Here is a 25,445-nt window from a genome sequence, read left to right as displayed (position 1 = left end):
GGAATCAGAAGTATCCAAGAATAGGACACGGTTGGGCACAAACGAAGAAGGGTTAATATTCTGAGCCATGTAATCAAAATACAAGGACATAAAACGGGTCTGAGAATTGAGCTCGACAAGCCTTTCGAAGTTTTCAATCACCTTCGGATTCAAGATTTCGCATCGGATTAGCAATCGATATGAGAGATCCCAGAATCGGTTTTTCAACGGTAAGACGCCCGCCAACACTTCGAGACTCATCGTATGAGTTGACTGCATGCAACCTAAGGAAATACGCAAGCAACGATACTGGATTCTTTCCAGCTTGATGAAATGAGTGTTCGCCGCGGATCGGAAGCAAAAGCATCCATATTCCATAACGGACAATATCGTTGTTTGGTACAACCTGATCAGGTCTCCTGGATGGGCACCCCACCACGATCCGGTTATCGTACGAAGAAAGTTGATTCTCCGTTGGCATTTTTGTTTCAGATATCTAATGTGACATCCCCAGGTGCCTTTGGAGTCGAACCAGACCCCGAGATATTTAAATGTGAAGACCTGAGCTATGGTTTCACCCCCTAGTTGAAGCTGTAATTGTGCTGGTTCTCGCTTCCTTGAAAATACAACTAGCTCAGTTTTCTCCGTAGAGAACTCGATACCCATTTGAAGAGCCCATGTCGACAAGTTGTCGAGGGTATCTTGTAATGGTCCTTGGAGATCGGCAGCTTTGGGTCCTATAATAGACACAACGCTGTCGTCGGCAAGTTGTCTTAGCGTGCAAGATGTGTTGATACATTCATCAATATTGCTTACGTAAAAATTGTATAAAAGGGGGCTTAAACATGAGCCCTGAGGAAGACCCATGTAACTGAATCGTATTGTCGACAAATCACCATGCGCGAAATACATGTGTTTCTCGGACAATAGATTATACAAAAAGTTATTCAAAATTGGTGAAAGACCATGCTGATGCAACTTCTCAGATAGGATGTTTATGGAAACTGAGTCAAAGGCCCCCTTGATGTCGAGGAAAACTGACGCCATTTGTTCTTTACGAGCAAATGCCATTTGAATTTCTGTTGAGAGCAACGCAAGACAATCGTTCGTTCCTTTGCCCCTGCGGAAACCAAATTGTGTATCTGAAAGCAAGCCATTAGTCTCCACCCAATTGTCAAGACGAAAGAGAATCATTTTTTCGAACAATTTCCGGATGCAGGAAAGCATAGCAATCGGCCGATACGAATTGTGATCGGAGGCTGGTTTTCCTGGTTTTTGGATGGCGATCACTCGCACTTGTCTCCAGTCGTGTGGGACAATATTACCCGTAAGAAACTTGTTAAATAAATTCAACAAGCGCCTTTTCGCAGGGTCAGGGAGATTTTTCAACAAGTTGAATTTAATTCTGTCTAGCCCCGGGGCTTTATTGTTACACGACAAGAGTGCGAGTGAGAACTCTACCATCGAAAACGGTGTTTCGTTTGTATTTGATGTCGCGGCGCGGGTGGTCTTCTGTTCCGGAACAGAGTCTGGGCATACTTTTTTAGCGAAATCGAATATCCAGCGGTTGGAATATTCCTCGCTTTCATTCGTGGCGTTTTGGTTGCGCATTCGTCGGGCTGTGTTCCAAAGAGTGCTCATCGATGTTTCTTTTGATAATCCTTCAACAAACCGTCGCCAATAACCAAGTTTCTTTGCTTTGACTAAGTTCTTCATTTGCTTGTCTAACGCCGCGTAATTCCGATAATTATCGGGTGTTCCATTTTTTCTGAACTTTTTGAACGCTAAAGATCTTTCCGCGTTCAGTGATGAGCACTCTTTGTCCCACCACAGGTTAGGAGGACGGATGTTGGTTTTCGCGCCAGGTACACGTTTCGTCTGAGCTTGAGTCGCGGTGTCGAGAATCAAGCCAGCCAACAACGTGTACTCTTCCTCCGGAGGAAGTTCTTGTGTTGATTCTAGTTTCTCAGATATCGAATTTGCGTAGTATTTCCAATCAATATTTCGTGTGAGGTCATACGAAACATTGATTGTCTCCGATGGTCTTAATCCGTAGGTGATTGAAATTACGATAGGTAGATGGTCGCTACCGTGGGGATCGGGGATCACCTTCCACGTGCAATCCAACCGTAGCGAGGTCGAGCATAAGGATAAATCCAGCGCGCTTGGTCTTGCTGGTGGTGCGGGAATCCGTGTCATTTCTCCGGTATTCAAAATAGTCATATTGAAGTTATCGCAAAGATCATAGATCGCGGTTGATCTGTTGTCATCATGAAGACAACCCCATCCCGCACCGTGAGAGTTAAAGTCTCCTAAAACTAACGTCGGTGCGGGAAGAAGTTGCATGATACTGCTGAGCCAGTGGTACCCAACTGAGGCTCTAGGGGGAATGTAGATGGAAGCAATGCAAAGGTCCTTTCCTTTCATTGTGACATGACATGCGACAACTTCAATACCTGGTATCGATGGGAGGTTAATTCGATAGAAGGAGTAGCACTTTTTGATCCCCAAAAGTACTCCTCCGTAGGGATCGTCTCGATCCAGGCGAATAATGTTAAAATCGTGGAAGTTCAGGGAAACATCAGAAGTTAGCCAAGTTTCGCACAATGCAAATGCGTCACATTTCAGATTATTCACAAGAATTTTAAAAGAATCTATTTTTGGGATGATACTTCTACAATTCCACTGTAAAACAGTGATTGAATCCGTGACCTCGGTGGATGAGTTAGCCATCGAAGGATACGATCGCTGAAAGAAGGGGCCATTTTGCAGTCAACTGCTTCAAAAAAGTTCTAACTGTAGGTATCAAAGCCATAAACAGGCTTTTAAGGGGATCAGAGATATTGAAGGTGGTAAAAATCCAGTCCACAACATCAGAGAATTTTATGAGCCCAGCACCCAGCTGATTCTCTGTTGGGTTTTCAGGGGCACTTGGGGATTTTGGTGTCCCGGGAAGTGGTGGGAATTCCTTCTCAGAATTGAGTTTTCCGAAACCAGGAACTTTTTGCTTCGGAGCTTTTTCTCCACTACTCCTAAATATAAATGTTGGAGGCCCATCGGAAGACATCTTCGAACCCTTACTTGGGAGCTTATGAGAGGATTTGTTTACTCTTTTTCTAAAGCTATGAGGGACCGCCGAAGATGTACCTTCCAATGGGTCGTCAAACTCGCTCTCGTCAGTTGACAAGCAGGTATAGATGTTCGTTGATTGTTTAGGGGGTGTGGCAGTCTTGAGCATGTCAGCAAAGGAACGCTTGGAGTGTTCCTTCAGGGAACGCTTCATGTTATCCTTGCGCATTTTGTACGCAGGACATGCCATTAGGTCATGCGGACCCTCCTTACAGTAAAGACACTTTTCAGTGCGTTTACCGCAAGAGCCATCCGCATGAGACCCCCCACAGTTAGCACAACGGAGCTTATTGCAGCAATGGGATGTTGTGTGTCCCAGTTGCTTGCAGTTGGTGCAGTTCATTAAACGCGGAACAAAAAGACGAACAGGGAGGCGCACTCGGTCCAGGAGGACGTAGTTAGGTAAAGCCGAGCCAGCGAAGGTCACCCGATACGAGTCTGATTGGGGATATGATTTGGTACCATCCCCCGCGATCGACACTGAATGCAATCGCTTGCAATCCAGTATCTTTACGGTCTTAAGTAAGGGGTTTTTAAAGCAACCCATCCCGTACTTAAGAACGTCTTCGCATGTCAAACTGGCATCGGTGACCACGCCGTCAATCTCGACTTCACGAGCGGGGATGTACACACGATATTCCCGCGTAAAGAGCTCGCATTGAACGATCTCGTTAGCCTGTTTTGCACTGGTTAACGAGACCCTAAGCTTGTCTGGGCGCACCTTGTCGATACTCTTAACGGTAGAGTATCGCTTTGACAGTTCTCTCGATAATTGAAGAGTGTTCAATTTTTTTCCATTTAATTTGGGCCGGAAATAAACCGTATACGGTCCGGCCGGGAGTGCAAGTCCGTCGGGATAATTTTTAACGCGGGGTTTGTTGCTATTAGCAGTTGTATCCATTTCATTATCTGGTGGATCAGGATTATGTTTCTCAATGTTTATCATGACACGGAATTGTATCCGTGCGGGTAAGAGATCTGGGGTACTATCAGGTAATTTAAACGACAGATAAAATAGGAAAAGAGAATATTACTTATCTTAAACAATAGCCACCAATGCCTGGCCTTGGTTAATCGGTGTGCTCCGTAGCAAAGCTCGGCCGCTGGGGCCACGCGTTGATTGAATTGTAACTGTGCCCGTGTGCAAAAAAACCTCTAGGAGGAAAAAAGCACACAGCACCGGGTCACGGCACCACTCCAAACGTTCGATCACTATTTAAAGTCTACAGACTTGCACTAGCACTTGAAATCGCCTAACGGTATTGTTTCTATTGTTTCGTGTTTGTCTGGTACACTGCTCACAGTAACAAAAGATTAATCTTTGATTGACCTTGAAGCGGATTAGCACGGCTATATACACACTTGCTCTACCACGAATTAGCATCCGAACGGTACGACGGTCGCGTTAGGAATGAGAGATTTTCTTTGGGTATAAACTAAAATAACCTTTTCAATTTGTAAACAGTAATGTCATGTTGATAAGAATTCTTCTTTATTTTGCTTCGTCGCACAATGACGGTTTGAAATTTAAGGCACAGGAATAGCCGAAGTCGGTGCGTTTAGAAAGTAACTAGTATGGCCTACAAATTAAATCAGTTTTGAGCCAAATCTAGAAGAATTTTACCCTTTTTCGCATCGTCGCTCTTAATGACGGTGTACATTTTAAACACACTTTTCCCTATGAAAGCATGATGAAATTCAATAGTAACCTAAACTGCCCATACTCGCATATCAGTCCCATATCGATTTTCGCCAATTTTGAGTTAGCTTTAGGAATGAAATCTATCCTCAATATACTCTCAAAAATTTCAATAAAAGTTGAGGGTTTCTTCAGTAAAATGTGAAAAAAAATCAACTCATTTCTGTCCCATATGCAAAATACCCGCTTATCAGTCCCATCAGTGCAAATTTCAATAATTTCTTTTGTTGAATGATTTAGTATTAGGTAGCACATTAAATCAAAAAATTCGAAAATAAAATTTTAATCGTCTTTTTCTCGACTTGCCGATTTTCCATATGGGACTGATATGCAAGTATGGGCAGTAAAGGACTATGAGATTTTATATTTGAGCCTAAATTTGTGAGAATCGGTCAAGCCAACTCTTAGAAAACTGAGTGACATTAGTTGACATATACTCACACACATACATACATTTATAGAATAGAATCGTTGTCATAAAGGTGATAATACTAAAAAGTGGGTACAAATTGAATAAAAGAGAATATCAAGGATGGTTAAAACTACAAATGATTTCATCTGTTAATGGAGGCTTATCTATATTAATTATTTTAGCGTAAATCTTTATGTTTTTTAAAATTTCTTCTGATAAGATGGAAAGATGGTGGCGTTGGGAACAATGTGATATATTAAAAAGAAATGATTGCCAATTACATTACAATAAACGCTATCTCTTAACAAAAAATAGCTGTCATTTTCAGCTGCAATATGATAACTTTTTCCTATTGTTGCGCTTTTCTTTCTTATCATTTTCATGTACAGATTTTCAATACAAAATGTTGATCCCCCGGTAGAGATTTACAGAGTATTCTCCTGAAAAATACATATAGCAACTCTGTCGAAATGAAGCACACGGTGTGCTAGGCGGTGGTGTTTTCTTCTTCCGTACCAGCACATACCGGTGCGCACCGGTTTTGCATTGTCATTTTGTATGACGGTTTGAATGTTTCGACACTCATCGCTATATAATTTCGGACCCGGAAGTCGGATCAGGATGAAATTGTGTTGTATCTTTTAATGCAATGAGAGCTTCAATTTAAATCAAGATTTGTGAAAATCGGTTTAACCGTTGCTGAGAAATCGAAGTGAGTTCCGTTTTTGCAGCTTTATTTGTCATTAACGGTGCTTTCGGAAGGGAGAGCTAGTAATCCCAAAGTAGGTTTATAAATCCATTAACTAACAAGATCTGCCAAAGTTTGTAAAAATCGGTTCAGCTATCTCTGAGAAATTTTGGGAAACCTCGTTTTAAGAATAACGACGTTTTGATTCATCGTGACTCTCAATGTCAATATCTCAGAGGCTCAAATGTTTTTTTCCTGTATGTATAAGTACACTCCTCTTAGAGATGAGTAAAGAAATAAGCAGCCAGTTCAGCGTATATTGAAAATACGAGTCACAAAACTAACAACAAATAATCAATTCATTGAAATGCTGGACTGATTTTTACTACAGTTCCAAGCTACGGTAGGATTATTTTACCTATTTGTCACTAAAGACACTAAAGTCGATTTTCCAGCAATTCTATTCGCTTTCTATGAAGAAAGGCAAAATCTTTTTCAATCTACCGAGTGATGTGATTTATTTATTTTTTTATTTTTTATATATTTATAATTATGAAATTCATCTGACAATAAAGTGGTCCTAATGAATATGTATCAGTCAAGTCATAAAATTGTAGAGCGTAGTACTTTCTGCGAAAATTTGTGAGTTGGTTCACCAAAATCGAAAAGATGTTCAACAGTGCCAAACGTCCTCAAACAAGATGTTATCGGTTCGTAATACCCGAACGTCGTTCGATGAAATCTTGGCAGCATGGTGGAGCGCAGCGATCGTTGTGAAGCACGGAAATCAAGTAGAGACAGACGCCCTTATTCTGTATAACGTCGTATCGATTTTACGGTCGTATTTCATTTGAATTCCTAATAACGCTAGCAAAATCAAAGGTAGCTAGGATTCGATCCAACCATATTCGATCGAAAAATCAATACGTCGTTATTCAGAATAAGGGCGAGAATCTTCGAAGAGTCGATATCACCGTTAATCAGTTTTACCACGAAAACAGCTTGCTGAGTTTTTCTGCGTCGTTCCAATGAGTCGAGTCCGATCAGTCGACAGCGATCGGGATACGGTGAGAGCTCAAGCGGATTTCTCCAAGGAAGGTGTCTTAGAGCAAGACGAACAAATCTTTTCTGTACGCGTTCAATCCGTAAGTTTCAAACCAGCTGATACGGATTCCAAATTAGGCTAACATTTTCCATCATAGGACGAACCAAGGAGCAATATAACGCTTTCAAGCAATGTGGATCCTTGAAGTCCCGCCCGATCTTCGCAAGGAAACCTAATTGCCGTGTTGCCTTTGAAATTATAGATGAACGATGTAGATTGAAGGTAAGCTTAGCATCTAACAAAACACCAAAGTCATTAACATGATCAACTCTCTGGAGCCTTTGTCCATCAATTTCATAGTCGAATCGAATTGGATTCAGTATTCGGTGGAACGTTATGACCTGGCATTTTGTAATGCTGACAATAAGCCAGTTTCTATGACACCAGGCGACGAATGTATCAAGAAGATTTTGAAACCGGATGCAGTCGTCGATAGAACGAACTTCAAGATACAATTTCAAATCATCACTTCAATGGAATATGACTTCATCGTTTGTTCGATTCTGGAGGCCGCAGAACAAGCCCAAACCAAACGATTTCTTGATCCATCGTCTAACAAAAGGCCTCCAAACCCTTGGTGGGACAAAAAGTGCTCAGATGCTAAGCACGCGAAACAAAATGCTTTCAAGACGTTTTTAAAACGAGGAGGAGGAACTCCTCAGAATTTTGAAAAATTCTTGACTTTAGAAACCAAGTGCAAGAGCATACTTCGGGCCAAGAAAGCTATTGGAGACGGCCAGACGAATGAGGAATCGTAACGTAGGAAATGAGAGTGAGTAATACTCGAACCGATGGATATTTTATTTTGCGAGGAAAGTTTGTCCAGATTCTGTTCCTACGCATAGCATTATTAGGGAATCTTTTCCAAATAATGGTTCCATTGATAGCCCCTTTTCAATGATCTAATTTTCCATAGCACTCATGTCTTGTAACAATAACGCTCCTGGGTTGGACAGAATTAAATTCAACTTGGTGAAGAATCTGTCCGACCTCGCAAAAAGACGTTTGTTGGAATTGTTCAACAAGTTTCTTGAGCAAAATATTGTTCCACCTGACTGGAGGCAAGTGAAAGTTATCGCCGTTCAAAAGCCGGGGAAACCAGCTTCCAATCACAACTCATATAGACCCATTGCGATGTTGTCCTGCATCAGAAAATTGTTCGAAAAAATTATTCTACGACGTCTCGACACTTGGGTCGAGACGAACGGTTTGTTGTCAGATACTCAGTTTGGCTTCCGTAGAAATAAAGGGACGAATGATTGCCTTGCATTACTTTCATCTGACATCCAAATTGCCTTCGCTCAAAAGCAACAAATGGCATCTGTATTTTTAGACATTGAATGAGTATTTGATTCAGTTTCCATTGATGTTCTTTCAGACAAGCTCCACCAACATGGACTCCCAGCGGTTATACATAATTATTTGCACAACCTTTTGTCAGAAAAACGCATGCGTTTTTCACATGGCGATTTAGCAACATTCAGAATTAGCTACATGGGTCTACCGCAAGGCTCATGCCTGAGTCCGCTTCTTTATAATTTTCACGTGAATGACATTGACAGCTGTCTAGTAATCCCATGTACACTAAGACAATTGGCAGATGATGGCGTAGTTTCAGTTACTGGACCCAAAGCTATTGATCTGCAAAAACCATTGCAAGATACCTTAGATAACTTGTCCGTTAGGGCTGTTCATCTGGGTATCGAATTCTCTGCACAGAAAACAGAGCTGGTCGTCTTTCCAAGAAAGCATGATCCCGCGCAGCTTCAGTTTCATATGATGGGAAGAATGATCCAACAGGTTTTGACTTTCAAATACCTTGGGGTGTGGTTTGATTCCAAATGCACGTGGGGAGGACACATTAGGTTTCTGATAACAAAATGCCAACAAAGAATAAATTTTCTTCGAACAATAACAGGATTTTGGTGGGGTGCTCATCCGGAAGATCTAATAAAATTGTATCAGACAACGATACTTTCAGTAATGGAATATGGATGCCATTGCTTTCGTTCTGCTGCAAAATCTCATATTATCAAATTGGAGCGAATTTAATATCGTTGTTTGCAAATTGCTGTAGGCTGCATGCATTCGACACATACAATGAGTCTTGAAGTTCTGGTGGGAGTTCTTCTATTGAAAGATCGTTTTTGGGAGCTTTCATCGTGACTGCTAATAAGATGTGAGGTACTGAATCCCCTGGTTATTAATAACATCGAAAGGCTAGTTCAGCTTCAATCTCAAACAAGATTCATGACAGTATATTTTAACCATATGTCACAGGAAATCAACCCTTCAAGATATATTCCTATCCGTGGCAGCCTCCTAAATGTCCCTGACTCAACCTTATTTTTCGACACATCCATGCAGCGCGTGGAATCCTGGAGCACCTACGTTCGTTGGAAATCCCAAAAATATTTACAAGTAAGTTCAGGCATATTGACTCTGAGAAAATATTTTACACGGACGGATCACGAATTGAAAAGGCTACTGGGTTTGGTATATTCAATCATAATGTTTCGGTCTTATTTAGGCTCCAAGAACCTGCATCTGTTTTTATAGCAGAGTTAGCAGAAGTTCATTCTTTTCACAGATAGTCTGAGTGCAATTGAAGAATTCGCTCAAACGCTGCTGGCAGAAATGAACCTTTTTTTTATGAACCTCATAATTATCAAATCACAATAGTTTGGGTCCCGGCTCATTGCTCCATTCCAGGCAATGAAAGAGCCGATATTTCAGCCGAGACCGATTGCTTTCAACGTCTCGCCAAAGAACACTTGCCAGCTGGCAAGCTTCTTGGGATAAAGATGATCTGGGTCGGTGGATGCATTCAATTATTCCTAAAATATCGACAAAGGCATGGTTCAGGGGACTGGATGTGAGTAGGGATTTCATTCGTGTGATGTCCAGACTCATGTCCAATCACTACACGTTAGATGCACATCTCCTTCGAATTGGACTTTCCGAGACTAATCATTGTGCTTGTGGCGAAGGTTACCGCGATATTGACCATGTCGTTTGGACATGCGTGGAGTATCGTGATGTCAGATCCCAACTAATAAATTCCTTGCGTACCCAAGGTATACAATCCAATGTCCCAGTTCGCGACATTCTGGCTTGTCGTGACGTTCCTTACATAAAACTTCTTTATTATTCCATTAAGTCCATTGGAGTTCCAATTTAACTTTATAATTTTATGTTAGACTGTATTCTCTTCCATGAGTTCAACCAATAGCCAGCTATCTTATATTAAATAAAAGTGATGAACTGATACAAACAAACCTGAAATAGTTATAAGATCATGTACAAAATAAATGTATTTCATTTAATGTAATTTATAATAGCAATGAGAAGATTCATTGTATATCAGATCAGATTTCATTTTGAGCAATTTGTTGAAGATACTGTATCTCAAAAACCACGTTTCTATGAGTTATCAATTAAGAGCGTGAAATTGCGCGTTTGAATCACTGTGCAGTGTGCCCGTTGAAAATGAAAATAATTGGTACTCGTAACCGACCCCAACCCGACAAACATATAACTTTTTGTACACGAACCCGACCAATACTCGTCGGGTTCGGGTCAGGTTTCTGGTACAAATACCCGCAACCTAATCAGCTCTAATGTGTATACAGAACAAATAAGCGGTGATCTCAGAGATGGCCGGGTCATGTCTGATTCAACTAATATCGATATCGAGCCGTATGTATCGCACAAAGTTTGAGTTTTTTTTGTATTTTTACTTATTTGAATAAAAATGTCTGAACCATTTTAAAAAGTTTTTCAAATGTTTCTAACAATTTATTAAATACGTTGGTGTTATACATAAGTTATATTTTTTTCTAAAACGCAGAATAATAGCAAAACACGTTGTTGTACCAAATTGAGGCGATATTTTGCATTTTAATAATCAATAATGCCTAAATAAGCAATTATAGTCAATCGCTTTCCTGACAAATTCAATCGAAAGATGATAAATTTATCTAAGAAGTTCAATCAAAGGAGAACTCGTTCTAAAAATATACGCAAGTAAATGATTTCATCGTTTAATTAGGAGAATCAAAATTTAAACACCAAAATATGTAAATTTGAAATAAATTCCAATATCATTTCGATTTATGATCAATGCAAAAATGTCTATTTTCTTTCAATCAATCACATGAACTGAAGGAAGGAAATGATATGATAGATGTAAGAAAATTCTGCGCACTTAACATTATTGCACCATGCTACCGGGAACTTGATAATATTTCAAACCAGCAGAACTGGGCTGAATGGGAAAATTTAGTACCATTTCGAACGTGCTCAAAATAAACGCGATGTTAGGGGGAGAATTTTCTGTAGGTGTGTAGAGTAGGTGGTGGTGCGTGAGCTTTTTAGCCATCCAAATATTTTAACAGAGGAAAGGGTTAAAGTTCCGGGACGAGACGATTAATAGAAGTTGTCAAACTATTACGATCATTACAGCGGACTAGTTAGATTTATCAGATTTTTAAACGCGTTAAGGCTTCAACTTATTCTGCATTGTAGAGAGCGGAAGAAGCCTAGAAGGTAACAAATAATTTAACTCCATAGCAGTGAATCCCTTTTCGTTTAACGGGGTGTGAAAATACTTCGGTGGAACTAATTCAATTTGACCAGCTTGTATGTGTTTGCCCAGCAAATTTGGGGCGTCGGAGCGTTCAGACGAACTAAAAGCCTTCAACTGGAGGGGAGAAAACGTATTACAACCATTAGCACATGCTAACACTAGGGTCAGAAATTAGAGAACTAGAGCCAAAAAATACGAGACGGAAGGGTAATCTCAATTGGATTAATACTTTGTGAGCTCGTTGTCTGGCGGTGCGTTTCTAGCTTTGGGTATTTTGCTCCAAACATTAGAAAGTTTTCTAAACGTAATACGATAATATTTTATTGCTGCCAATTAGATAGCTTCTAGTTTCAGGAAGCGGATATGGGTTCGGTATTCGTCGTAGTTTATAATGGAATTTAAATGATTTTCATTTTGCCAAGCGTCTGGTGAAGAAGAATCAATTTATTTTCACCGGTGGAATTCCATAAAACTGTCAATTAAAACAAATCGAAATGATTTCTCTCTCTCGGATTCAGGCAGATAAGCTCCTTTTAATCGTATCAATCTTCAAGCAGAAAACGGATACCGGAGGGATAGAAGAGTTCGTCCCAAGAGGCGGTGCACAGAAAATTTTCTTATCGTCTTCGGTTGTTTTCTTTTCGATTTGTGACTGTAAGTTTCAAAGCAGGAAGTACTGGTTCTCCCCTAACAGTATGGCCTCTTGCGGGATGCTGGAAACTCTTCCATCGACCAGCTATTCGAAATGCATGCAATTGAGAAAGGGCAGTTTGGGAAAGTTGATCAAATTTCGTCTTTGGTGGAATATCGAGCTTTTCTGCTGACCAACGCACAATTTGAAAAGTTTCGAGTGGTCGGTTGGAAAGCAAAATTGTTTCAGAAGTTCTCCCAAATTGCAATTCACACAGAGTGCTATCGAATTGTCGATTACAGTCGATTAGAATGATAGTTTAAATGTGGAAATATGGAGAATGCTTCCTCGAATGCGACTGATAATGTTCTGGTGTGATGCTGACGGTGCGCGGAAACCTTCCGAGACGGCTGAGTCTCTTTTATTATTTATCTATTAACGTTTCGTTGGTAAAGAAAAGCAACCAGAAATAGACTGAAAATTTTCCGCCTTGTCAATTTCTTTCAACGGCAAACTATTTTTTCTTATCGTAGAAACTGTCTCGTTGCAAATATGCCATGGTGAACATGGTTGATCGGCTGGAAAAATGCCATCTCAGACACATAGAGAGAACACTTAATCTTTTCTTTTTCCGTTTTCGTTCTCCCAGCATATGCCTATCAGTTATAGCAGAATGGCAAAATAAAAAATCAATTTATCAAACTGGTTTGCCCGCCTTACCGTCCTTTTTGGTACAGTTTCGACAGAGGAAAGTAATGTAGAGCACTGTGAAAGGTGAAATACGTTAGTGGTTCGTTATTGAAAAGCATACAAATGCAAACTAGCGCATAAAAATAAATTCATAATTCTGGAAATCTGCAAATAATGCATAACTTCGGGAATCTGCATAAAAAAGACTACAGAGTAAGGTGAAGACAATACAAGACAGACAAGACAAGACAGACAAGACAGACAAGACAGACAAGACAGACAAGACAGACAAGACAGACAAGACAGACAAGACAGACAAGACAGACAAGACAGACAAGACAGACAAGACAGACAAGACAGACAAGACAGACAAGACAGACAAGACAGACAAGACAGACAAGACAGACAAGACAGACAAGACAGACAAGACAGACAAGACAGACAAGACAGACAAGACAGACAAGACAGACAAGACAGACAAGACAGACAAGACAGACAAGACAGACAAGACAGACAAGACAGACAAGACAGACAAGACAGACAAGACAGACAAGACAGACAAGACAGACAAGACAGACAAGACAGACAAGACAGACAAGACAGACAAGACAGACAAGACAGACAAGACAGACAAGACAGACAAGACAGACAAGACAGACAAGACAGACAAGACAGACAAGACAGACAAGACAGACAAGACAGACAAGACAGACAAGACAGACAAGACAGACAAGACAGACAAGACAGACAAGACAGACAAGACAGACAAGACAGACAAGACAGACAAGACAGACAAGACAGACAAGACAGACAAGACAGACAAGACAGACAAGACAGACAAGACAGACAAGACAGACAAGACAGACAAGACAGACAAGACAGACAAGACTGACAAGGCAGACAAGACAGACAAGACAGACAAGACAGACAAGACAGACAAGACAGACAAGACAGACAAGACAGACAAGACAGACAAGACAGACAAGACAGACAAGACAGACAAGACAGACAAGACAGACAAGACAGACAAGACAGACAAGACAGACAAGACAGACAAGACAGACAAGACAGACAAGACAGACAAGACAGACAAGACAGACAAGACAGACAAGACAGACAAGACAGACAAGACAGACAAGACAGACAAGACAGACAAGACAGACAAGACAGACAAGACAGACAAGACAGACAAGACAGACAAGACAGACAAGACAGACAAGACAGACAAGACAGACAAGACAGACAAGACAGACAAGACAGACAAGACAGACAAGACAGACAAGACAGACAAGACAGACAAGACAGACAAGACAGACAAGACAGACAAGACAGACAAGACAGACAAGACAGACAAGACAGACAAGACAGACAAGACAGACAAGACAGACAAGACAGACAAGACAGACAAGACAGACAAGACAGACAAGACAGACAAGACAGACAAGACAGACAAGACAGACAAGACAGACAAGACAGACAAGACAGACAAGACAGACAAGACAGACAAGACAGACAAGACAGACAAGACAGACAAGACAGACAAGACAGACAAGACAGACAAGACAGACAAGACAGACAAGACAGACAAGACAGACAAGACAGACAAGACAGACAAGACAGACAAGACAGACAAGACAGACAAGACAGACAAGACAGACAAGACAGACAAGACAGACAAGACAGACAAGACAGACAAGACAGACAAGACAGACAAGACAGACAAGACAGACAAGACAGACAAGACAGACAAGACAGACAAGACAGACAAGACAGACAAGACAGACAAGACAGACAAGACAGACAAGACAGACAAGACAGACAAGACAGACAAGACAGACAAGACAGACAAGACAGACAAGACAGACAAGACAGACAAGACAGACAAGACAGACAAGACAGACAAGACAGACAAGACAGACAAGACAGACAAGACAGACAAGACAGACAAGACAGACAAGACAGACAAGACAGACAAGACAGACAAGACAGACAAGACAGACAAGACAGACAAGACAGACAAGACAGACAAGACAGACAAGACAGACAAGACAGACAAGACAGACAAGACAGACAAGACAGACAAGACAGACAAGACAGACAAGACAGACAAGACAGACAAGACAGACAAGACAGACAAGACAGACAAGACAGACAAGACAGACAAGACAGACAAGACAGACAAGACAGACAAGACAGACAAGACAGACAAGACAGACAAGACAGACAAGACAGACAAGACAGACAAGACAGACAAGACAGACAAGACAGACAAGACAGACAAGACAGACAAGACAGACAAGACAGACAAGACAGACAAGACAGACAAGACAGACAAGACAGACAAGACAGACAAGACAGACAAGACAGACAAGACAGACAAGACAGACAAGACAGACAAGACAGACAAGACAGACAAGACAGACAAGACAGACAAGACAGACAAGACAGACAAGACAGACAAGACAGACAAGACAGACAAGACAGACAAGACAGACAAGACAGACAAGACAGACAAGACAGACAAGACAGACAAGACAGACAAGACAGACAAGACAGACAAGACAGACAAGACAGACAAGACAGACAAGACAGACAAGACAGACAAGACAGACAAGACAGACAAGACAGACAAGACAGACAAGACAGACAAGACAGACAAGACAGACAAGACAGACAAGACAGACAAGACAGACAAGACAGACAAGACAGACAAGACAGACAAGACAGACAAGACAGACAAGACAGACAAGACAGACAAGACAGACAAGACAGACAAGACAGACAAGACAGACAAGACAGACAAGACAGACAAGACAGACAAGACAGACAAGACAGACAAGACAGACAAGACAGACAAGACAGACAAGACAGACAAGACAGACAAGACAGACAAGACAGACAAGACAGACAAGACAGACAAGACAGACAAGACAGACAAGACAGACAAGACAGACAAGACAGACAAGACAGACAAGACAGACAAGACAGACAAGACAGACAAGACAGACAAGACAGACAAGACAGACAAGACAGACAAGACAGACAAGACAGACAAGACAGACAAGACAGACAAGACAGACAAGACAGACAAGACAGACAAGACAGACAAGACAGACAAGACAGACAAGACAGACAAGACAGACAAGACAGACAAGACAGACAAGACAGACAAGACAGACAAGACAGACAAGACAGACAAGACAGACAAGACAGACAAGACAGACAAGACAGACAAGCCAGACAAGACAGACAAGACAGACAAGACAGACAAGACAGACAAGACAGACAAGCCAGACAAGACAGACAAGACAGACAAGACAGACAAGACAGACAAGCCAGACAAGACAGACAAGACAGACAAGACAGACAAGCCAGACAAGACAGACAAGACAGACAAGACAGACAAGACAGACAAGACAGACAAGACAGACAAGACAGACAAGACAGACAAGACAGACAAGACAGACAAGACAGACAAGACAGACAAGACAGACAAGACAGACAAGACAGACAAGACAGACAAGACAGACAAGACAGACAAGACAGACAAGACAGACAAGACAGACAAGACAGACAAGACAGACAAGACAGACAAGACAGACAAGACAGACAAGACAGACAAGACAGACAAGACAGACAAGACAGACAAGACAGACAAGACAGACAAGACAGACAAGACAGACAAGACAGACAAGACAGACAAGACAGACAAGACAGACAAGACAGACAAGACAGACAAGACAGACAAGACAGACAAGACAGACAAGACAGACAAGACAGACAAGACAGACAAGACAGACAAGACAGACAAGACAGACAAGACAGACAAGACAGACAAGACAGACAAGACAGACAAGACAGACAAGACAGACAAGACAGACAAGACAGACAAGATAGACAAGACAGACAAGACAGACAAGACAGACAAGACAGACAAGACAGACAAGACAGACAAGACAGACAAGACAGACAAGACAGACAAGACAGACAAGACAGACAAGACAGACAAGACAGACAAGACAGACAAGATCAGTTCGTGCTCGCATCTCATCCGACACAATTGAAATGGCGTTACAAAGTTAGGTAATTCCATCCTACATCATTTGTGTTCAAGGTGGAATATATCCATGTAGAACGCTGATTACATATGAAAATCAGCTGATTACATGTCAGTTTTGTGAACAACCTGCACACTACGGCAAACTTTGCACTGAAACTGCGAAAAGGACAAGACAGACAAGACAGACAAGACAGACAAGACAGACAAGACAGACAAGACAGACAAGACAGACAAGACAGACAAGACAGACAAGACAGACAAGACAGACAAGACAGACAAGACAGACAAGACAGACAAGACAGACAAGACAGACAAGACAGACAAGACAGACAAGACAGACAAGACAGACAAGACAGACAAGACAGACAAGACAGACAAGACAGACAAGACAGACAAGACAGACAAGACAGACAAGACAGACAAGACAGACAAGACAGACAAGACAGACAAGACAGACAAGACAGACAAGACAGACAAGACAGACAAGACAGACAAGACAGACAAGACAGACAAGACAGACAAGACAGACAAGACAGACAAGACAGACAAGACAGACAAGACAGACAAGACAGACAAGACAGACAAGACAGACAAGACAGACAAGACAGACAAGACAGACAAGACAGACAAGACAGACAAGACAGACAAGACAGACAAGACAGACAAGACAGACAAGACAGACAAGACAGACAAGACAGACAAGACAGACAAGACAGACAAGACAGACAAGACAGACAAGACAGACAAGACAGACAAGACAGACAAGACAGACAAGACGGACAAGACAGACAAGACAGACAAGACGGACAAGACAGACAAGACAGACAAGACAGACAAGACAGACAAGACAGACAAGACAGACAAGACGGACAAGACAGACAAGACAGACAAGACAGACAAGACAGACAAGACAGACAAGACAGACAAGACAGACAAGACAGACAAGACAGACAAGACAGACAAGACAGACAAGACAGACAAGACAGACAAGACAGACAAGACAGACAAGACAGACAAGACAGACAAGACAGACAAGACAGACAAGACGGACAAGACAGACAAGACAGACAAGACAGACAAGACAGACAAGACAGACAAGACAGACAAGACAGACAAGACAGACAAGACAGACAAGACAGACAAGACAGACAAGACAGACAAGACAGACAAGACAGACAAGACAGACAAGACAGACAAGACAGACAAGACAGACAAGACAGACAAGACAGACAAGACAGACAAGACAGACAAGACAGACAAGACAGACAAGACAGACAAGACAGACAAGACAGACAAGACAGACAAGACAGACAAGACAGACAAGACAGACAAGACAGACAAGACAGACAAGACAGACAAGACAGACAAGACAGACAAGACAGACAAGACAGACAAGACAGACAAGACAGACAAGACAGACAAGACAGACAAGACAGACAAGACAGACAAGACAGACAAGACAGACAAGACAGACAAGACAGACAAGACAGACAAGACAGACAAGACAGACAAGACAGACAAGACAGACAAGACAGACAAGACAGACAAGACAGACAAGACAGACAAGACAGACAAGACAGACAAGACAGACAAGACAGACAAGACAGACAAGACAGACAAGACAGACAAGACAGACAAGACAGACAAGACAGACAAGACAGACAAGACAGACAAGACAGACAAGACAGACAAGACAGACAAGACAGACAAGACAGACAAGACAGACAAGACAGACAAGACAGACAAGACAGACAAGACAGACAAGACAGACAAGACAGACAAGACAGACAAGACAGACAAGACAGACAAGACAGACAAGACAGACAAGACAGACAAGACAGACAAGACAGACAAGACAGACAAGACAGACAAGACAGACAAGACAGACAAGACAGACAAGACAGACAAGACAGACAAGACAGACAAGACAGACAAGACAGACAAGACAGACAAGACAGACAAGACAGACAAGACAGACAAGACAGACAAGACAGACAAGACAGACAAGACAGACAAGACAGACAAGACAGACAAGACAGACAAGACAGACAAGACAGACAAGACAGACAAGACAGACAAGACAGACAAGACAGACAAGACAGACAAGACAGACAAGACAGACAAGACAGACAAGACAGACAAGACAGACAAGACAGACAAGACAGACAAGACAGACAAGACAGACAAGACAGACAAGACAGACAAGACAGACAAGACAGACAAGACAGACAAGACAGACAAGACAAACAAGATCAGTTCGTGCTCGCATCTCATCCGACACAATTGAAATGGCGTTACAAAGTTAGGTAATTCCATCCTACATCATTTGTGTTCAAGGTGGAATATATCCATGTAGAACGCTGATTACATATGAAAATCAGCTGATTACATGTCAGTTTTGTGAACAACCTGCACACTACGGCAAACTTTGCACTGAAACTGCGAAAAGGACAACTTCGACCTAAGACAAGGTCAACCGTTCAACAACGGAAACTAATCAGCAACCGCAAACAATGTACAACAAGGCGCATCTACAGCAACTAGCAAGCAAGAGCCCAAGGCAGAGAATTACAAGGAAAATGATGAGAAAACGGAAACCAACAACAATACCAACGATGCGGCAATGGATGACGAGACGATCCACGAACAGAATGCCCCTCAAACCTCGCAGGATACAAATGAAAGCTCCTCGCCCCCTAGAAAAAGGGTGACAACGAGGTCCAATAATAAAAAAATATTTTATCCAATAAAAACATGGCATATTGGCCTGAACAAAATTTAAAAAAAGTTAAAGACAGATGCGTCACGGAAGCTAAATAAAACAAATATGGGCTTCGTATCGATTTGTTATTCAAACTTTTATTTTTACTAACATTGCAATCAAATTTCCATTTCAAGCGATGTACAGCAAATATATTCCATGCATCTTTAGCAAACAATTTATCTGTTTGCCTACTGTGCAGTCTGCGAAGAAAGGTCTGATGCAAAGATGTACTGCATGTAGCTAGCCTATTTTTCAGTGAATGCCGGCTGTCTATAGAGAATATAGCTTGTGTGTTTATGCTGCAAATCCATGAATAATGTTTATGTCCTTTGAGATCATGTGTATAAAAGCGATGTACTTGGCATGCACTGCCAATCGCATGCCTAGGAATGGGGTGGAAGCAACAATTGTGTGATGATAATTCAATTCATTTTTTGTATCAGCTTTAAAGGCATAATGTGTTGCACTGTAATAATTTCAGTAGAATTAGAAAGAACTAAAGACATGTTTTCTCGAAAAATTTTATTTGATTTACTCAGTTTATTAAGCAGTCGTACTGCGTGAGTTTCAACTTTACCAGAGATACTGTTCCGCGATTTACATTATTTATGTACGAAATTGTCTGGGATTCGAAAACTCTGTCCAGTGATAAATCTAGGCTACGATAGTCAGCTGGCCTGTTGGGTTTGAGATAAACAAAATACCTCTTTTGCAATTCCGACGAAATTAAGAAAAAATATTCCTTTGAAGACCTCCAAAAACTTCCGTAGAGTGCAATTGAGGTGAGGGTAACCCCATGCGACTTCGATCGTGTAAAATATTATTCTTGGTCTTGGGAGAAATATCTACGGGGATTGGAGCAGACTTTTTGAAGAAACCTCAACAACAGATTATACTTGTAGATTAAATTTTTAAGCACTGATAATTATTATTTTTTATTTCGATTATAGAGGTTTTAACCTTAAGGTCATTCGAAAAGCTACGAGAAAGGTATCGACTTACCCATTTCGTTATACCCGTCCCCAAATTAATTAACATTAAAGCTAGCCTTATAGAAAAATCAAGCATCTTAGCCAAGAATTTGCAAATTTACTTGAAATTGAGATAGAAAACAAACTTTTTATCGTGTTGCGAGACTGGAAAAAATCAAATACGTGGGAACATTGATTGAATAAACGACAGTAACTGAAGAAAGGTTTATTATAGACGTAATTAGTGTAAGTGGATTCAATTCTAAGGAATTGATGAGGTCGGTGATTAAGAGAATGGATATCTCAATACAGTTTTCGTATTTACTCAGGACAATCAATTCGAGACTGTTTCTAATCTGCCACGAAAATTGCGCTGGAGAGATGTTGATAACAGGTCCAGATCGATACGCTTACAGCATTCCTGATAGATCGGAATATTGTAGAGATCCCTCCAAGAAAGATTACAAAGAGCGGAACGAAGAAATTTATGCTGAATGAATAGCTTCGATGGGTTAGATGTCGAGTTGATAATAGGGGGATAAGTCGAAATAAGCGTTTTCATGAATAGATTGATTCTTAGAGATCCTAAGTTCTTGACAGTCGATTCTCACTTGAGGACAGTTTAGAAAATAGATCATGGGTATCTTCATCAATGGTTTGGTAATGAATCTTTGTTTTTCTGAATTCTGGGGCAAACCTCGGGAAAAGATGTTTTTCAATGCCATTAGAAATAATTTATATTAATGCAACTGGAAAACAGGACAACTGAAATGAGTTTTTTGTTTATCAACTAATAAATCGTGTAAAACTAGAATAATGCATTGATGCAAATTGAAATATTTTACCCAAACTAGAATCGTAAGTAGGATCTGTATAAAAATCATAAGTCATCTATGGGATCATGAAACATCTCATTTGAATCTAGTTTTGTAAAGTAAAAGATTACCTGAGAGAGTATGGAAAAAAGGTGGAGGAAGTATAAAAAAAAATTTCACTAAAAAGTTCAATATTTGGCAGGCTATCTGTGAGTGCGGTCAAATCAGTTATTAGTACATCACGACGGGTATCATCAACCAAAAATTCAACGCGATAAGTGCCTACCCCATCGTGCAGCTACTGTTATACTGGTATAGAGCCAACAACGTTATTTTGTACCAAAACACGTCAACTCATCGAATTTACCTGAAATAAACAGAAGACGGCCTCACTAATGCCAAATGGTGATAAATGAAAGTTGCGGACATGCGGTTATTGGGCGGATGAATGAAGCAAAACCTTATCCGTATCATTAAAATTTATTCTATAAAAGTTCGAAATTCACCCAGATTGAAAAAATTTTTGGCGATAATTTTTGAATATCTCATGGTTTTCAAACACAGAGTCTCAAGTTAAAAGTTTAAATAAATCAGTTAGTTAGCTAAACATCTGAATTCCAATTGTTATTTAGATCCTTTTAATCAATACCCATAAGTCTGATTTCGTTTTAATTATGAAGAAACATGAACTTTTCGTGTCTAGTGCTGACATTCTATTCTCAATTCCATTCGTCGATCCGACAAAATTGAAGGATGATTTGAGATAAATTTTCGATGAATTGTTACGGTACCTCCGGTTGTAATGGCTGGCAAGCCGAAATTTTTCAAATTTGTTCGGTATAATGTGAATCTTTTTGCAGACACTCTTCCCTGAAATTTCGAGTTCATATACCAATTTGTATCAAAAATTTGTGTTTTTGTTCTTAACTGAAAATTGCTTGCCAAAATCAAAATTTTTCGCGAGTCACCTGAATTGAAATAGCCAAATTCAAATATTTCGCAATTTGTGAAATCGACAATTTGGAACTCAAGGAAGGTGTACTAAATTGAATTTCATTTTTCCGACTTTCAACTGTCAACACTATTTCAAATCTTAAGAAAATTTTACTACTGAAACATGTGAGCTTTCCAAATAATCTGTTGACTGTTGTTCGCCAAAATTGACCAGTAAAGTAGTAAAGTTTTTTAAACTATCGATATTTTCTAGTCCGTGAAGATTGACTAGATCATTCACGTTACTCTCACCACTTCATGACTTTTTTCAATAATAGTGAGATTCTAAATCCAACAAAAACATACAGTTGCAACAGTTGTATTGCTACAGGAAATATATATTTTTCCAGGCACTCCTATATTATGTTACATGATATATTTATTGGCAAACTAGCTTAGTAAGATTTTGGAAATCTATGTCTCATTTCCTTTTCCAGTTGCTTAAAAAACTCTTGTACATTAAGCTGTTTAAAGTCGGTCCTCATGTAGGTTTCATCATCCCGCACCATTCAATCAAACTCAATCAAAGCTTTTGCGATCGTACTCTGGCAGAATTGTTTTCTTACGATTTGAGGTTACAACTTTCTTGTAAGTCAATAGTAAGTCCAGATTGTTTCTTAGCTTGATGCACGGTAGTAACTAGTTACTATTTTAGACATTTTTGTGGCCTTCGGCCTTAAATTTCACACCGATGCAGATTTGATCTATGTTCTATGAATAGTTTTTTTTTACGTTGATACGATTTTGTCACATTTGCTGTTTGGCAAACTTGACGGGCGAGTAGTTCAGATTTTTGCGATGCACGGTCAAAATTTTGATGCGTTCCGTTTGTTTCCATGTCATTTTCCGACCTGAAGAGTGAGTGCCATAAAATAAGAGCAGTCTGTATTTCGATTTCTTTTTCTATAAATTTCTTTCATAGAACATCCCAATGTTAATTTACATATAGTACTAAACCCGTCACACACAACCTACCAATTTTCCATTTTCTAGTTCTCGTTATAGGTTCATCATCAGTAGCGAGTATTATTTTCGTTCCAGATACAAGGTCTATGACGATGATTGGTAAAACACGATCATTCATGTTTAAAGACATAAGCAAACATCGTAGTAGAAGCTGCAGCCGGTGCAAGACACTGATTCCGAAGGACCAATATTGTACTTGTATCCCGGTGTAATAATAGCACCATCTAAGGCTATGAAGAGTAATTGTACCAATAGTTATATCATTAATCAAATTATTTTGCTGATTTATTGCTCTGATAACGTCGAAGAATCTCACATAATCATATGGGAGAATGTGAGTTATATGAGAACTAGGTGAATTAAACTGACAAGTCTTGGATGAAACGTACAGATAATGAAATTGGTCATATGCAAGCAAGGTTAATCCCTAAATGACCATCTGAATCGGCCAATGTTAGCTGGAACTTGTTCTCGTTCGGCACGTCAGGAAGGACTTGGCACTTTGGTATTATTTATTGTAATTGTATTGTAAGTAGCAATAACTTTACGTCTGCCTAGCGGTTTTTTTTGATCTGCAAGGTGGCATACAAGTTCAACACAAACTGTTATGCACTGACAAGTCTAAGACGAAACACAAAAATAAGGCTTTTATTATCAAATAGATTGTATTGAAAATTTCTCAATTAACATGTCCACAATATTTTTTGTCTTTGTAATACTTTCTTCCTCGAATCGCACAGTGCTGAATCAATTGATATTCTACAAATAACTTGCCCTTAAAAAATCAATTTTATTTGCAAGTTATGGACCGAGTTCTTGTTGCTTGTAGTTTATCTAGAAATCGATGTTATTTCCAATCATTTTAATAACCCCATTGTAGACTGCTCTGTAGTGGAAGTAATATAAAAAATTTCCTTAGGGACGTTTCCGAAGATAATTTGTAGGAATAAAATAAAACGATTTGATTTTATTTTTAGTTATATTAGGACGTAGACTGGCGAACACAGTAGAAGTGTAAATTTACTAAAAATTTATGGTAAAGATGGGATTCGAACACTTAACCTTTTCTATCCGGCTAAATTAAACTACCCTGCAAGTTAGAAATCATTCTGAATCGGGAAAAATATTTTCGTCTCGGTCCCGAAAAACAATATCATAGAAAAATTAGGGTGAAAAATGTGCAGTATTACTTACGGCGACGCAAACATTTTTATGTTGTAGAAAATCTCACTTCTTCTAAATGTTGAAGCTGATATGACATAGAGTACGAATACCCTAAATAAGGTTCATGGAAAATACTTCTTGTGATTTATATGCATGAACCAGATAGCAAAATTAGATCCATTTTGCGGACTCTTGCTTAGAAATAGAAGCGTGAATAATAAGTACTCTATAAAATCAAACACCGCACTCTGGGGCTGACCGTTTCAATTTCAAGGCAAATGCTTGGTCGAGAAACTGTGCATCACTTAGTTACTTTGAAGCCTAAATTGAAAGTTACTTCGAAATCTGAATTTATACCTGACAAAGACGGATGCCATACTGCCGGTATTGCCACTTTTGTATTCAGATTTCAAATTGATTATCCAAAAATATAGCCTTTAACCGTTTTTATTATTTTTACGTTTCGTCTTTGACTCATCAGTGCAGAGCAGTTCAAATTGAACTGCTTAGTGCTAAACTCGGCAGTTCAATTTGAATCGGTAAGCAGATGTGCCGAGTTTAACACTAAGAAGTTCAATTTGAACTGCTCATCAGTGCAGAGTCAAAGACGAAACGTAAAAATAATAGCCTTGAAGAAAATTACATTTGATTCTGAAAACAACTTTTTCAAGAAAAAGTAATCTTCGCACAAATATGCCTTATTTAAACTATTAAAAATTAAGTCCATCAAAAGCAATGCAATCATTCCAGCGCCGCTCTAACATTTCAATACCACTTTTGTAGAACGATTT

The sequence above is a fragment of the Malaya genurostris genome, chromosome 3 (assembly GCF_030247185.1).
Source record: "Malaya genurostris strain Urasoe2022 chromosome 3, Malgen_1.1, whole genome shotgun sequence".
NCBI lineage: Eukaryota > Metazoa > Arthropoda > Insecta > Diptera > Culicidae > Malaya > Malaya genurostris.
The sequence above is the reverse complement of the archived record's forward strand: the minus strand, read 5'-3'. Positions refer to the sequence as shown.